Source organism: Macaca nemestrina, chromosome 1 (assembly GCF_043159975.1).
Source record: "Macaca nemestrina isolate mMacNem1 chromosome 1, mMacNem.hap1, whole genome shotgun sequence".
NCBI lineage: Eukaryota > Metazoa > Chordata > Mammalia > Primates > Cercopithecidae > Macaca > Macaca nemestrina.
This window is the reverse complement of record NC_092125.1, coordinates 20,560,584-20,574,904: the sequence shown is the minus strand read 5'-3', so window position 1 is coordinate 20,574,904 and position 14,321 is coordinate 20,560,584. Positions and strand designations below refer to the sequence as shown.

The 14,321-nt window shown below is 50.0% G+C and overlaps 4 non-coding genes across 4 annotated transcripts; all 4 read right to left on the bottom strand.

Annotated features, from left to right (window-relative positions):
* Window positions 1-2,892: 2,892 nt before the first annotated feature.
* LOC139360404 (5S ribosomal RNA) lies at window positions 2,893-3,011 on the bottom strand. Its single transcript, XR_011617761.1, has one exon. It is a non-coding gene; the product is annotated as a 5S ribosomal RNA (ribosomal RNA).
* Window positions 3,012-5,803: 2,792 nt separating this feature from the next.
* Window positions 5,804-5,922, bottom strand: LOC139360402 (5S ribosomal RNA). The gene has a single exon (XR_011617750.1). It is a non-coding gene; the product is annotated as a 5S ribosomal RNA (ribosomal RNA).
* A 4,378-nt stretch (window positions 5,923-10,300) lies between these two features.
* On the bottom strand, window positions 10,301-10,419 carry LOC139360397 (5S ribosomal RNA). Its single transcript, XR_011617739.1, has one exon. It is a non-coding gene; the product is annotated as a 5S ribosomal RNA (ribosomal RNA).
* A 2,804-nt stretch (window positions 10,420-13,223) lies between these two features.
* On the bottom strand, window positions 13,224-13,342 carry LOC139360384 (5S ribosomal RNA). The gene has a single exon (XR_011617721.1). It is a non-coding gene; the product is annotated as a 5S ribosomal RNA (ribosomal RNA).
* Window positions 13,343-14,321: the final 979 nt, after the last annotated feature.

The window sequence follows — 14,321 nt, the reverse complement described above, 5'->3', positions numbered from 1 at the left end:
GCTCAGCTGTACTCAGAAATGAATGAAAATGAAAACACAGCATAGCCAAACTTTGGGATGCAGTGAAAGCAGTGCTAACAGGGAAATTTATAGTGTGAAATGCTTACATGAAAAAAACCTAAAGAAAGCCAGGCGTCGCGGTTAATGCCTGTAATCCCAGCACTTTGGGAGGCTGAGGTGAGCCAATCACCTGAGGTCAGGAGTTCGAGACTAGCCTGAACAACAGGGAGAAACCCTGTCTCTGCTGAAAATACAAAATTAGCCGGTTGTGGTGGCAGGCGCCTGTAATCCCAGCGACTTGGGAGGCTGAAGCAAGAGAATTGCTTAAACCTGGGAGGCAGAGGTTGCAGTGAGCCGAGATCGCACCATTGCACTCCAGCCTGGCCAACAAGAGCGAGACTCCCTCTCAAAAGGAAACAAAACAAAAAACACCCAAAGGACCTCAAATTAGCACTCTAAATTTACACTTTAGGCACTAGAAAAGAACAAATTAAACCCTAGGAAGGAAAGAAAGAAAGATTAATTCAGAAATAAATAAAACAGAAAATACAAAAATGGAGAAAATCAACAAAACTGAAAGTTGGTTTTTTAAAAGATAAAATTGACAAACTTTATGGAGTGACTAAGAAAAAAAGAGAGAATACTCAAATTACTAAAATCAGAAATGGAAGTGGGGACATTACTATTGGATCCAGTCAAAATGAAAACGATTGGCAGGGTGAAGTGGCTCACACCTATAATCCCAGCACTTTGGGAGGCCGAGGCATGCAGATCACTTGAGGTTAGGAGTTCAAGACTAACCTGGCCAACATGGTGAAACCATCTCTACTAAAAATACAAAAAAAAAATAGCCGGGTGTGGTGGTAGGCCCCTGTAATCCCAGCTACTCGGGAGGTTCAGGCAGGTGAATCACTTTAGCTCAGGAGTTCAAGACCAGCCTGGGAGACATGGTCAAACCCGGTCTCTACAAAAAAAAAAAAAAAAAAAAGATAAAAAGGAAAGAAAAAAAATAAATTAAAGAAAGAAAGAAAGAAAGAAAGAAAGAAAGAAGAAAATTCAGCCCATCTTGATGGCAAAAGCCTGTTGTCCCAGCTACTGAGGAGGCTGAGGTAGGAGGATCGCTTGAACCTGGGAGGTGGAGGTTGTAATGAGCCTAGATCACACCACTGCACTCTAGCCTGGGTGACAGATGAGATCCTGTCTCAAAGAAATAAATGAATAGGATTGTAAGAGAGTGCTAAGAACAATTGTACACCAACATATTGGATAACTTGGATGAAATGGACAAATTCCTAGGAACATGAACCCTACCAAGACTAAATCACAAAGAAAGTGAAAATCTGAATAGACGAGTAACTAGTAAGGAGACTGAATCAGTAACCCAATATCTCCTGCCAAAAAAAAAAAAAAAAAAAAAAAAGCCTTGGACTTGACTTCTCTATCAAATATTTAGAGAACGAATAGTAATCCTTGTTAATCCTGCCAAAACCTTGAAGAGGAGGGAGTATTCCCTAACTCATTCTATGAGGCTACAATTGCCCTGATACCAAAGCAAGACAAAGATTTTACAAGAGAAAACTGTAGAATAATATCCCATATGAAGATCGATGCCTAAAACTCCTCACCATATCCTAAGACTGTGAGGTGAAATTCATCACAGAAAAGGAAAGCCAAGCAGAAGCCTAAAACTATACCCCTAGTCTGACCGGGCGCTGGTGACTCACGCCTGTAATCCTAGCACTTTGGGTATCCTAGCACTTTGGGAAAGTGGGTGGATCGCCTGAAGTTGGGAGTTCCAGACCAAGACCAAGCTAACCAACATGGAGAAACCCCGTCTCTACTAAAAATACAAAATTAGCCAGGTGTGGTGGTGCATGCCTGTAATCCCAGCTACTCAGGAGGCTGAGGCAGGAGAATGGCGTGAACCCGGGAGGCGGAGCTTGCAGTGGGCCCAGATCTTGCCACTGCACTCCAGGTTGGGTGACAGAGTGAGACTCCGTCTGGAAGAAAAAGGAAAGAAAGAAAGAAACCAAGTAGGAAAGAAAGAAAGAAAGAAAGAAAGAAAGAAAGAAAGAAAGAAAGAAAGAAAGAAAGAAAGAAAGAAAGAAAGAAAGAAAGAAAGAAAGAAAGAAAGAAAAGAAAGAAAGAAAGAAAGAGAGAGAAAGAGAGAGAGAGAAAGAAAGAGAGAGAAAGAAAGAGAGAGAAAGAAAGAAGGGAAAGATAGTAAGGGAAGAAAAAGAAAAGAATGAAAGTAAGAAGGAAAGAAAGAAAGGAAGAAAGAGGCAAAGACCGAAGAAAGAATGAAAGAAAGAAAGAAAGAGAAAGGAAGAAAGTGAGAAAGAAAGAAAAGCAAGAGAAAAGGAAAGAACGAAATAAAGAAAGAGAAAGAGAAAGAAAGAGACAGAGAGATAGGAGAAAGAAAGAAAGAAGGAAAGAAAAGAAAAGAGAAAGAAAGAAAACAAAGATAGCAAAGGAAGAAAAAGAAAAGAAGGAAAGAAAGAGAGAAAGAGTGAGAAAGAGAGAGAGAGAGAAAGAAGGAAAGAAAGAAAGAAAACAAAGAGAAAGAAAGAAGGAAGGAAAGAAAGAAAGAAAGAGTGATAGAGAGATAGAGAGGAAGGAAGAAAGGAAGGAAGGAAGAAAGAAAGAGAAAGAGAGAGAGACAAAGAAAGAAAGGAAAGATAGCAAGGGGAGAAACAGAAAAGAATGAAAGTAAGAAGGAAAGCACAAGAGAGAGAAAGAGCGAGATAGAAAGAGGGAGAGAGAGAAAGAAAGAAGGAAAGAAAGAAAGAAAGGAAAGAAAGAGAGAAAGAAGGAAAGAAAGAAAGAAGAGTGAGTGAGAGAAGGGAAGAAAGGAAGGTAGAAAAGAAAGAAAGAGAAGAAAGCAAGCCAAAAAGCCTACAGCACCCGGTATTCCCAGGCGGTCTCCCATCCAAGTACTAACCAGGCCCGACCCTGCTTAGCTTCCGAGATCAGACGAGATCGGGCGCGTTCAGGGTGGTATGGCCGTAGACGCCGGCAGAGGCGCCTGGCTGCCCCAAGAGCCCGGCCCAGCCATGCCCGCCGGCTTCCAGCCCGCACCGCCAGCCCGGGGTCGTCGTGCTCGGATCGGGATCCCGGAGCCTCTTCGCCTGCTGCCTCTCCCGGCTGCCGAGCTCCCGAGCTTCCACCACGTCGGGCCCGCTCGGAACAGGGAGTGCTCCGAGGCGTCGGGGCCCAGGGCCCACGATCCTGGGACCCCGGCGGGTCCTCCGCCCTGTCGTGGAGGTATTCTTTTGGATCCCTGGCCGCTGGGGAGCTCCTGCGAGGCCCCCTCTTGGCCCACACCCCCAGAGGCGTCAGGGCTGGCCAAGGGCGAACAGCCGGCCCAGCCGCGCCTGGCCTTTTTCTCACAACGCCCCCACCACGGTGGCTTGTCCCGACCAAGACCCGGCCGGTGGGCAAGAGGGCGTGGGGGCTGGGGTGTTGGGGGATGGCCCTGCTTTGCCCCGGGCTGGCACTAGAGCCGGCAGCCTGATCCCCGGCGAGAGGGGCTGAGAGAAACCCAGAAACACCCCACCACCACCAGCAGCAAATCCACAGCCCCACACACAGACACACCCGGGCGCTCGCGCGCGGGAACCCACACACGCGCGCGCGCTCAGACACAGACACAGACACACACACACACACACACACACACACACACACACACATACGTGCACACACAAACGGCTTGAAGGAGAGCAAGGAAGAGATAGATGGAGAGATTGAAACCGAGGGAGGGAGAGAGACAGCGATCGAGAGAGACAGGGGAGGTGGAGAGGGAAAGAGACAGAGAGGCAGAGATAGAGAGAGGGACAGAGAGAGCGAGAAAGACAGACAGAGAGGGAGAGACAGAGGAAAGGCGACAGAAATAGCGCGAGGTGCAGGGGCAAACCCAGAAGAGAGAGGGGCAGGGAGCTAGAGAGCGAGAGCGATAGAGCCTTGGAGAGGGAGCGCCCTGCTCCCGTAGGCAGGGCCCTTTTGAGCAGGCCGGGATAGGGTGGAGGGGGCTTGGGCTGGGCCAGAACAGGGTGGCCAGGCCGTCCATGCGAGAGGAGCAACGGAGCGCTGAGACGGGTTTTGTCTTGGATTAATTGCTTGCTTTGGGGGTGGGTTTCGTAGGCTCCTTCCTGTGTTGGCACCTCCCTGTGCTCTTGGTGCGGTGCGGTGGGCCCCTTGATTTGCAGAGTGCGCCCGCCCTTTTGGCGGGAGCCGTGGCACCGGGCGTGCCCACGGGGCCCGAGGCCTGGGTCTCTGGCGTGTCCTCGGGACTGGAGTTTACGCGAAGTTGGTGGCAATGGGAATCCGGGTGCACAGGGACTGTTTTCCTGGTTGCTGGCGAAGCAATGTCCTTCCCCCGGATAAAGCAGCCCCTGCGTTCTGGAGCGGAGGTCTCGGCTGGCGTCTGTGGCACCCGCTGGCCCTGCCCGCCCCTTCCCCCGGTTTGGAAGGTTGCGGCGGCGCCCGCCCGGTGAATGGATTGAATCGCCTGTGCGTTCCGGGAGCGGGAAGGCGCCGGGAACGGCAGGGAACCCGCGCCTGCGCCTTTGGGGTCCGGCCTCCTGCCCTCCAGGGCTGGAGCCGGGCTCCTGGCCGGGCGGCGGCGAGGCGCAAGCGGTGGGATGCTGCTGCCCGGTGGTGCTTTGGTGGCGGACCCCCAGGAGGAGGTCCCCGGCTGCGGCGGGGGTGTAGGCGGGCGACAAGGGGGGAGCAGAGTCCGGGGAGGTTGGGAAGCATGGCGATAGTAGGGGCAAGGGAGGGAGAGGGGAAGCCACAAAAGCCTACAGCAGGCCGGGCGCGGTGGATCACGCCTGTAATGCCAGCACTTTGGGAGGCCGAGGCGGGTGGATCACGAGGTCAGGAGATCCAGACCAGCCTGGCTAACACGGTGAAACCCCGTCTCCACTAAAACTACAAAACATGAGCCGGGCGTGGTGGCGGGCGCCTGTAGTCCCAGCTGCTTGGGAGGCTGAGGCAGGAGAATGGCGTGAACCCGGGAGGCGGAGCTTGCAGTGAGCCGAGATCTTGCCACTGCACTCCAGGCTGGGTGACAGCGAGACTCCGTCTGGAAGAAAAAGGAAAGACAGAAAGAAAGAAGGAAAGAAAGAAAGAAGGAAGGAAAGAAAGAAAGAAGGAAGGAAAGAAAGAAAGAAGGAAGGAAAGAAAGAAAGAAAGAAAGGAGCAAAAAGAGAAGAAAGAAAGAAAGAAAGAAAGAAAGAAAGAAAGAAAGAGAAAGGAAGAAAAGAAAGTGAGAAAGAAAAGCAAGAAACAAGGAAAGAATGAAATAAAGAAAGAGAGAGAAAGAAAGGGACAGAGAGATAGGAGAAAGAAAGAAAGAAGGAAAGAAAGAAAGAAGAAAGAACGAGAAGAAAGAAAAGGAAGATAGCAAGGGAAGAAAAAGAAAAGAATGAAAGAAGGAAAGAAAGAAAGAGCAAGCAAGAGAGAGGGAGAGAGAAAGAAAGAAGGAAAGAAAGGAGGAAGGATAGAAAGAAAGATAGGTAGAAAGAAAGAAAGAAGGAAAGACAGCAGAACGAAAGAAAGAAAGAGAGAGAGACAAAGAAAGAAAGGAAAGATAGCAAGGGAAGAAACAGAAAAGAATGAAAGTAAGAAGGAAAGCACAAGAGAGAGAAAGAGCGAGATAGAGGGAGAGAGAGAAAAAAGGAAAGAAAGGAAGAAAGAAAGGAAAGAAAGAGAGAAAGAAGGAAAGAAAGAAAGAAGAGTGAGTGAGAGAAGGGAAGAAAGGAAGGTAGAAAAGAAAGAAAGAGAAGAAAGCAAGCCAAAAAGCCTACAGCACCCGGTATTCCCAGGCGGTCTCCCATCCAAGTACTAACCAGGCCCGACCCTGCTTAGCTTCCGAGATCAGACGAGATCGGGCGCGTTCAGGGTGGTATGGCCGTAGACGCCGGCAGAGGCGCCTGGCTGCCCCAAGAGCCCGGCCCAGCCATGCCCGCCGGCTTCCAGCCCGCACCGCCAGCCCGGGGTCGTCGTGCTCGGATCGGGATCCCGGAGCCTCTTCGCCTGCTGCCTCTCCCGGCTGCCGAGCTCCCGAGCTTCCACCACGTCGGGCCCGCTCGGAACAGGGAGTGCTCCGAGGCGTCAGGGCCCACAGCCCACGATCCTGGGACCCCGTCGGGTCCTCCGCGCTGTCGCGCAGGTATTCTTTGGGATCCCTGCCGCTCAGGAATCCTGCGAGGCCCCCTCTTGCCCCCTCACCCAGAGTCGTCGAGGCTGGCGAAGGGCGAACAGCGTATTATCAAATGTCTTCTCTGACCACAACAAAATCGAGTTAAAAATCAATAATACAAGGAAAACTGATAAACTGACCTGTTTTCTTTTTGGAAAGTAAAGAACACACTGCTATGGTCTGAATGTCCCCCAAAATTTATATGCTGAAATTTATTTGCCAATATGATAGTATTAAGAGGTGGGCACTGGCCTGGGGTGGTGGCTAACGCTGTCATCCCAGCACTTTGGAAGGGAAAGGCAGTCAGATTGTTCGAGCCCAGGAGTTCAAGACCAGCCAGGGCAAAATGGCAAAACTTGTCTCTAGAATAAACACCAAATTCGGTGGGCGTGGTGGTGCAGGCCTGTAGTCCCAGCTACTCAGGAGGCTGAAGCAGGAGGACTGGTTGAGCCTGGGAGGTCAAGGCTGCAGTGAGCCATGATCAGGCTACAGGCTACTGCACTGCCATAGGGGCAATACAATGAGACCCTGTCTCAAAAAAAAAAAAAGGGTAAAAAGGTGGATTCTTTAGGAGGCGATTATCTCATGAGGGTAGAAGTCCTTATGGATGAAATTAGAGCCCTTAGAAAAGGACTTGAGTGGGTTCATTCCCTCCGTCTCCTCCGTGTGGGGACACAATGTTCTTCCCCTCTGAAAGATGAAGCAACGTTGTGTCATCTTGGAAGGAGAGACTGGGCCCTCCTTAGACACTGAATGGGCTGATGACTTGACCTTGGACACCCCAGCCTTGAGAACTGAGAGAAATAAATGTCTCTTTTTAATAAATTATCCAGTCTCAGGTATTTGAAGAGATTCAGATATTTTCTTAAACAACCAATGGGTTAAAGAAGAAACCACAAGAGAAATCAGAAAATACAGTTGGGTGTCAGTATCCACAGGGGATTGGTTCCAGGACCCCATAAGTAGGCCAAAATCCACACAGAGTCAAGTCTTGCAGTTGGCCCTGTAAAACCTGGGCATTAAAAAAGTTAGGCCGCTGTATCCTCAGGGTTTGCGCTCTGTGAAGACTGTATTTTCAATCTGCCTTTGGTTACAGATGCAGAATTAATGAAATCAGAGGACCTACTGTACTTATTGAAAACAATTCCTGTATAAGTGCACCCTTGCAGTTCAAACCCATGTTGTTCAAGGCTCAGCTGTACTCAGAAATGAATGAAAATGAAAACACAGCATAGCCAAACTTTGGGATGCAGTGAAAGCAGTGCTAACAGGGAAATTTATAGTGTGAAATGCTTACATGAAAAAAACCTAAAGAAAGCCAGGCGTCGCGGTTAATGCCTGTAATCCCAGCACTTTGGGAGGCTGAGGTGAGCCAATCACCTGAGGTCAGGAGTTCGAGACTAGCCTGAACAACAGGGAGAAACCCTGTCTCTGCTGAAAATACAAAATTAGCCGGTTGTGGTGGCAGGCGCCTGTAATCCCAGCGACTTGGGAGGCTGAAGCAAGAGAATTGCTTAAACCTGGGAGGCAGAGGTTGCAGTGAGCCGAGATCGCACCATTGCACTCCAGCCTGGCCAACAAGAGCGAGACTCCCTCTCAAAAGGAAACAAAACAAAAAACACCCAAAGGACCTCAAATTAGCACTCTAAATTTACACTTTAGGCACTAGAAAAGAACAAATTAAACCCTAGGAAGGAAAGAAAGAAAGATTAATTCAGAAATAAATAAAACAGAAAATACAAAAATGGAGAAAATCAACAAAACTGAAAGTTGGTTTTTTAAAAGATAAAATTGACAAACTTTATGGAGTGACTAAGAAAAAAAGAGAGAATACTCAAATTACTAAAATCAGAAATGGAAGTGGGGACATTACTATTGGATCCAGTCAAAATGAAAACGATTGGCAGGGTGAAGTGGCTCACACCTATAATCCCAGCACTTTGGGAGGCCGAGGCATGCAGATCACTTGAGGTTAGGAGTTCAAGACTAACCTGGCCAACATGGTGAAACCATCTCTACTAAAAATACAAAAAAAAAATAGCCGGGTGTGGTGGTAGGCCCCTGTAATCCCAGCTACTCGGGAGGTTCAGGCAGGTGAATCACTTTAGCTCAGGAGTTCAAGACCAGCCTGGGAGACATGGTCAAACCCGGTCTCTACAAAAAAAAAAAAAAAAAAGATAAAAAGGAAAGAAAAAAAATAAATTAAAGAAAGAAAGAAAGAAAGAAAGAAAGAAAGAAGAAAATTCAGCCCATCTTGATGGCAAAAGCCTGTTGTCCCAGCTACTGAGGAGGCTGAGGTAGGAGGATCGCTTGAACCTGGGAGGTGGAGGTTGTAATGAGCCTAGATCACACCACTGCACTCTAGCCTGGGTGACAGATGAGATCCTGTCTCAAAGAAATAAATGAATAGGATTGTAAGAGAGTGCTAAGAACAATTGTACACCAACATATTGGATAACTTGGATGAAATGGACAAATTCCTAGGAACATGAACCCTACCAAGACTAAATCACAAAGAAAGTGAAAATCTGAATAGACGAGTAACTAGTAAGGAGACTGAATCAGTAACCCAATATCTCCTGCCAAAAAAAAAAAAAAAAAAAAAAAAAAAGCCTTGGACTTAACTTCTCTATCAAATATTTAGAGAACGAATAGTAATCCTTGTTAATCCTGCCAAAACCTTGAAGAGGAGGGAGTATTCCCTAACTCATTCTATGAGGCTACAATTGCCCTGATACCAAAGCAAGACAAAGATTTTACAAGAGAAAACTGTAGAATAATATCCCATATGAAGATCGATGCCTAAAACTCCTCACCATATCCTAAGACTGTGAGGTGAAATTCATCACAGAAAAGGAAAGCCAAGCAGAAGCCTAAAACTATACCCCTAGTCTGACCGGGCGCTGGTGACTCACGCCTGTAATCCTAGCACTTTGGGTATCCTAGCACTTTGGGAAAGTGGGTGGATCGCCTGAAGTTGGGAGTTCCAGACCAAGACCAAGCTAACCAACATGGAGAAACCCCGTCTCTACTAAAAATACAAAATTAGCCAGGTGTGGTGGTGCATGCCTGTAATCCCAGCTACTCAGGAGGCTGAGGCAGGAGAATGGCGTGAACCCGGGAGGCGGAGCTTGCAGTGGGCCCAGATCTTGCCACTGCACTCCAGGTTGGGTGACAGAGTGAGACTCCGTCTGGAAGAAAAAGGAAAGAAAGAAAGAAACCAAGTAGGAAAGAAAGAAAGAAAGAAAGAAAGAAAGAAAGAAAGAAAGAAAGAAAGAAAGAAAGAAAGAAAGAAAGAAAGAAAGAAAGAAAGAAAGAAAGAAAGAAAGAAAGAAAGAAAAGAAAGAAAGAAAGAAAGAGAGAGAAAGAGAGAGAGAGAAAGAAAGAGAGAGAAAGAAAGAGAGAGAAAGAAAGAAGGGAAAGATAGTAAGGGAAGAAAAAGAAAAGAATGAAAGTAAGAAGGAAAGAAAGAAAGGAAGAAAGAGGCAAAGACCGAAGAAAGAATGAAAGAAAGAAAGAAAGAGAAAGGAAGAAAGTGAGAAAGAAAGAAAAGCAAGAGAAAAGGAAAGAACGAAATAAAGAAAGAGAAAGAGAAAGAAAGAGACAGAGAGATAGGAGAAAGAAAGAAAGAAGGAAAGAAAAGAAAAGAGAAAGAAAGAAAACAAAGATAGCAAAGGAAGAAAAAGAAAAGAAGGAAAGAAAGAGAGAAAGAGTGAGAAAGAGAGAGAGAGAGAAAGAAGGAAAGAAAGAAAGAAAACAAAGAGAAAGAAAGAAGGAAGGAAAGAAAGAAAGAAAGAGTGATAGAGAGATAGAGAGGAAGGAAGAAAGGAAGGAAGGAAGAAAGAAAGAGAAAGAGAGAGAGACAAAGAAAGAAAGGAAAGATAGCAAGGGGAGAAACAGAAAAGAATGAAAGTAAGAAGGAAAGCACAAGAGAGAGAAAGAGCGAGATAGAAAGAGGGAGAGAGAGAAAGAAAGAAGGAAAGAAAGAAAGAAAGGAAAGAAAGAGAGAAAGAAGGAAAGAAAGAAAGAAGAGTGAGTGAGAGAAGGGAAGAAAGGAAGGTAGAAAAGAAAGAAAGAGAAGAAAGCAAGCCAAAAAGCCTACAGCACCCGGTATTCCCAGGCGGTCTCCCATCCAAGTACTAACCAGGCCCGACCCTGCTTAGCTTCCGAGATCAGACGAGATCGGGCGCGTTCAGGGTGGTATGGCCGTAGACGCCGGCAGAGGCGCCTGGCTGCCCCAAGAGCCCGGCCCAGCCATGCCCGCCGGCTTCCAGCCCGCACCGCCAGCCCGGGGTCGTCGTGCTCGGATCGGGATCCCGGAGCCTCTTCGCCTGCTGCCTCTCCCGGCTGCCGAGCTCCCGAGCTTCCACCACGTCGGGCCCGCTCGGAACAGGGAGTGCTCCGAGGCGTCGGGGCCCAGGGCCCACGATCCTGGGACCCCGGCGGGTCCTCCGCCCTGTCGTGGAGGTATTCTTTTGGATCCCTGGCCGCTGGGGAGCTCCTGCGAGGCCCCCTCTTGGCCCACACCCCCAGAGGCGTCAGGGCTGGCCAAGGGCGAACAGCCGGCCCAGCCGCGCCTGGCCTTTTTCTCACAACGCCCCCACCACGGTGGCTTGTCCCGACCAAGACCCGGCCGGTGGGCAAGAGGGCGTGGGGGCTGGGGTGTTGGGGGATGGCCCTGCTTTGCCCCGGGCTGGCACTAGAGCCGGCAGCCTGATCCCCGGCGAGAGGGGCTGAGAGAAACCCAGAAACACCCCACCACCACCAGCAGCAAATCCACAGCCCCACACACAGACACACCCGGGCGCTCGCGCGCGGGAACCCACACACGCGCGCGCGCTCAGACACAGACACAGACACACACACACACACACACACACACACACACACACACATACGTGCACACACAAACGGCTTGAAGGAGAGCAAGGAAGAGATAGATGGAGAGATTGAAACCGAGGGAGGGAGAGAGACAGCGATCGAGAGAGACAGGGGAGGTGGAGAGGGAAAGAGACAGAGAGGCAGAGATAGAGAGAGGGACAGAGAGAGCGAGAAAGACAGACAGAGAGGGAGAGACAGAGGAAAGGCGACAGAAATAGCGCGAGGTGCAGGGGCAAACCCAGAAGAGAGAGGGGCAGGGAGCTAGAGAGCGAGAGCGATAGAGCCTTGGAGAGGGAGCGCCCTGCTCCCGTAGGCAGGGCCCTTTTGAGCAGGCCGGGATAGGGTGGAGGGGGCTTGGGCTGGGCCAGAACAGGGTGGCCAGGCCGTCCATGCGAGAGGAGCAACGGAGCGCTGAGACGGGTTTTGTCTTGGATTAATTGCTTGCTTTGGGGGTGGGTTTCGTAGGCTCCTTCCTGTGTTGGCACCTCCCTGTGCTCTTGGTGCGGTGCGGTGGGCCCCTTGATTTGCAGAGTGCGCCCGCCCTTTTGGCGGGAGCCGTGGCACCGGGCGTGCCCACGGGGCCCGAGGCCTGGGTCTCTGGCGTGTCCTCGGGACTGGAGTTTACGCGAAGTTGGTGGCAATGGGAATCCGGGTGCACAGGGACTGTTTTCCTGGTTGCTGGCGAAGCAATGTCCTTCCCCCGGATAAAGCAGCCCCTGCGTTCTGGAGCGGAGGTCTCGGCTGGCGTCTGTGGCACCCGCTGGCCCTGCCCGCCCCTTCCCCCGGTTTGGAAGGTTGCGGCGGCGCCCGCCCGGTGAATGGATTGAATCGCCTGTGCGTTCCGGGAGCGGGAAGGCGCCGGGAACGGCAGGGAACCCGCGCCTGCGCCTTTGGGGTCCGGCCTCCTGCCCTCCAGGGCTGGAGCCGGGCTCCTGGCCGGGCGGCGGCGAGGCGCAAGCGGTGGGATGCTGCTGCCCGGTGGTGCTTTGGTGGCGGACCCCCAGGAGGAGGTCCCCGGCTGCGGCGGGGGTGTAGGCGGGCGACAAGGGGGGAGCAGAGTCCGGGGAGGTTGGGAAGCATGGCGATAGTAGGGGCAAGGGAGGGAGAGGGGAAGCCACAAAAGCCTACAGCAGGCCGGGCGCGGTGGATCACGCCTGTAATGCCAGCACTTTGGGAGGCCGAGGCGGGTGGATCACGAGGTCAGGAGATCCAGACCAGCCTGGCTAACACGGTGAAACCCCGTCTCCACTAAAACTACAAAACATGAGCCGGGCGTGGTGGCGGGCGCCTGTAGTCCCAGCTGCTTGGGAGGCTGAGGCAGGAGAATGGCGTGAACCCGGGAGGCGGAGCTTGCAGTGAGCCGAGATCTTGCCACTGCACTCCAGGCTGGGTGACAGCGAGACTCCGTCTGGAAGAAAAAGGAAAGACAGAAAGAAAGAAGGAAAGAAAGAAAGAAGGAAGGAAAGAAAGAAAGAAGGAAGGAAAGAAAGAAAGAAGGAAGGAAAGAAAGAAAGAAAGAAAGGAGCAAAAAGAGAAGAAAGAAAGAAAGAAAGAAAGAAAGAAAGAAAGAAAGAAAGAAAGAAAGAGAAAGGAAGAAAAGAAAGTGAGAAAGAAAAGCAAGAAACAAGGAAAGAATGAAATAAAGAAAGAGAGAGAAAGAAAGGGACAGAGAGATAGGAGAAAGAAAGAAAGAAGGAAAGAAAGAAAGAAGAAAGAACGAGAAGAAAGAAAAGGAAGATAGCAAGGGAAGAAAAAGAAAAGAATGAAAGAAGGAAAGAAAGAAAGAGCAAGCAAGAGAGAGGGAGAGAGAAAGAAAGAAGGAAAGAAAGGAGGAAGGATAGAAAGAAAGATAGGTAGAAAGAAAGAAAGAAGGAAAGACAGCAGAACGAAAGAAAGAAAGAGAGAGAGACAAAGAAAGAAAGGAAAGATAGCAAGGGAAGAAACAGAAAAGAATGAAAGTAAGAAGGAAAGCACAAGAGAGAGAAAGAGCGAGATAGAGGGAGAGAGAGAAAAAAGGAAAGAAAGAAAGAAAGAAAGGAAAGAAAGAGAGAAAGAAGGAAAGAAAGAAAGAAGAGTGAGTGAGAGAAGGGAAGAAAGGAAGGTAGAAAAGAAAGAAAGAGAAGAAAGCAAGCCAAAAAGCCTACAGCACCCGGTATTCCCAGGCGGTCTCCCATCCAAGTACTAACCAGGCCCGACCCTGCTTAGCTTCCGAGATCAGACGAGATCGGGCGCGTTCAGGGTGGTATGGCCGTAGACGCCGGCAGAGGCGCCTGGCTGCCCCAAGAGCCCGGCCCAGCCATGCCCGCCGGCTTCCAGCCCGCACCGCCAGCCCGGGGTCGTCGTGCTCGGATCGGGATCCCGGAGCCTCTTCGCCTGCTGCCTCTCCCGGCTGCCGAGCTCCCGAGCTTCCACCACGTCGGGCCCGCTCGGAACAGGGAGTGCTCCGAGGCGTCAGGGCCCACAGCCCACGATCCTGGGACCCCGTCGGGTCCTCCGCGCTGTCGCGCAGGTATTCTTTGGGATCCCTGCCGCTCAGGAATCCTGCGAGGCCCCCTCTTGCCCCCTCACCCAGAGTCGTCGAGGCTGGCGAAGGGCGAACAGCGTATTATCAAATGTCTTCTCTGACCACAACAAAATCGAGTTAAAAATCAATAATACAAGGAAAACTGATAAACTGACCTGTTTTCTTTTTGGAAAGTAAAGAACACACTGCTATGGTCTGAATGTCCCCCAAAATTTATATGCTGAAATTTATTTGCCAATATGATAGTATTAAGAGGTGGGCACTGGCCTGGGGTGGTGGCTAACGCTGTCATCCCAGCACTTTGGAAGGGAAAGGCAGTCAGATTGTTCGAGCCCAGGAGTTCAAGACCAGCCAGGGCAAAATGGCAAAACTTGTCTCTAGAATAAACACCAAATTCGGTGGGCGTGGTGGTGCAGGCCTGTAGTCCCAGCTACTCAGGAGGCTGAAGCAGGAGGACTGGTTGAGCCTGGGAGGTCAAGGCTGCAGTGAGCCATGATCAGGCTACAGGCTACTGCACTGCCGTAGGGGCAATACAATGAGACCCTGTCTCAAAAAAAAAAAAAGGGTAAAAAGGTGGATTCTTTAGGAGGCGATTATCTCATGAGGGTAGAAGTCCTTATGGATGAAATTAGAGCCCTTAGAAAAGGACTTGAGTGGGTTCATTCCCTCCGTCTCCTCCGTGTGGGGACACAATGTTCTTCCCCTCTGAAA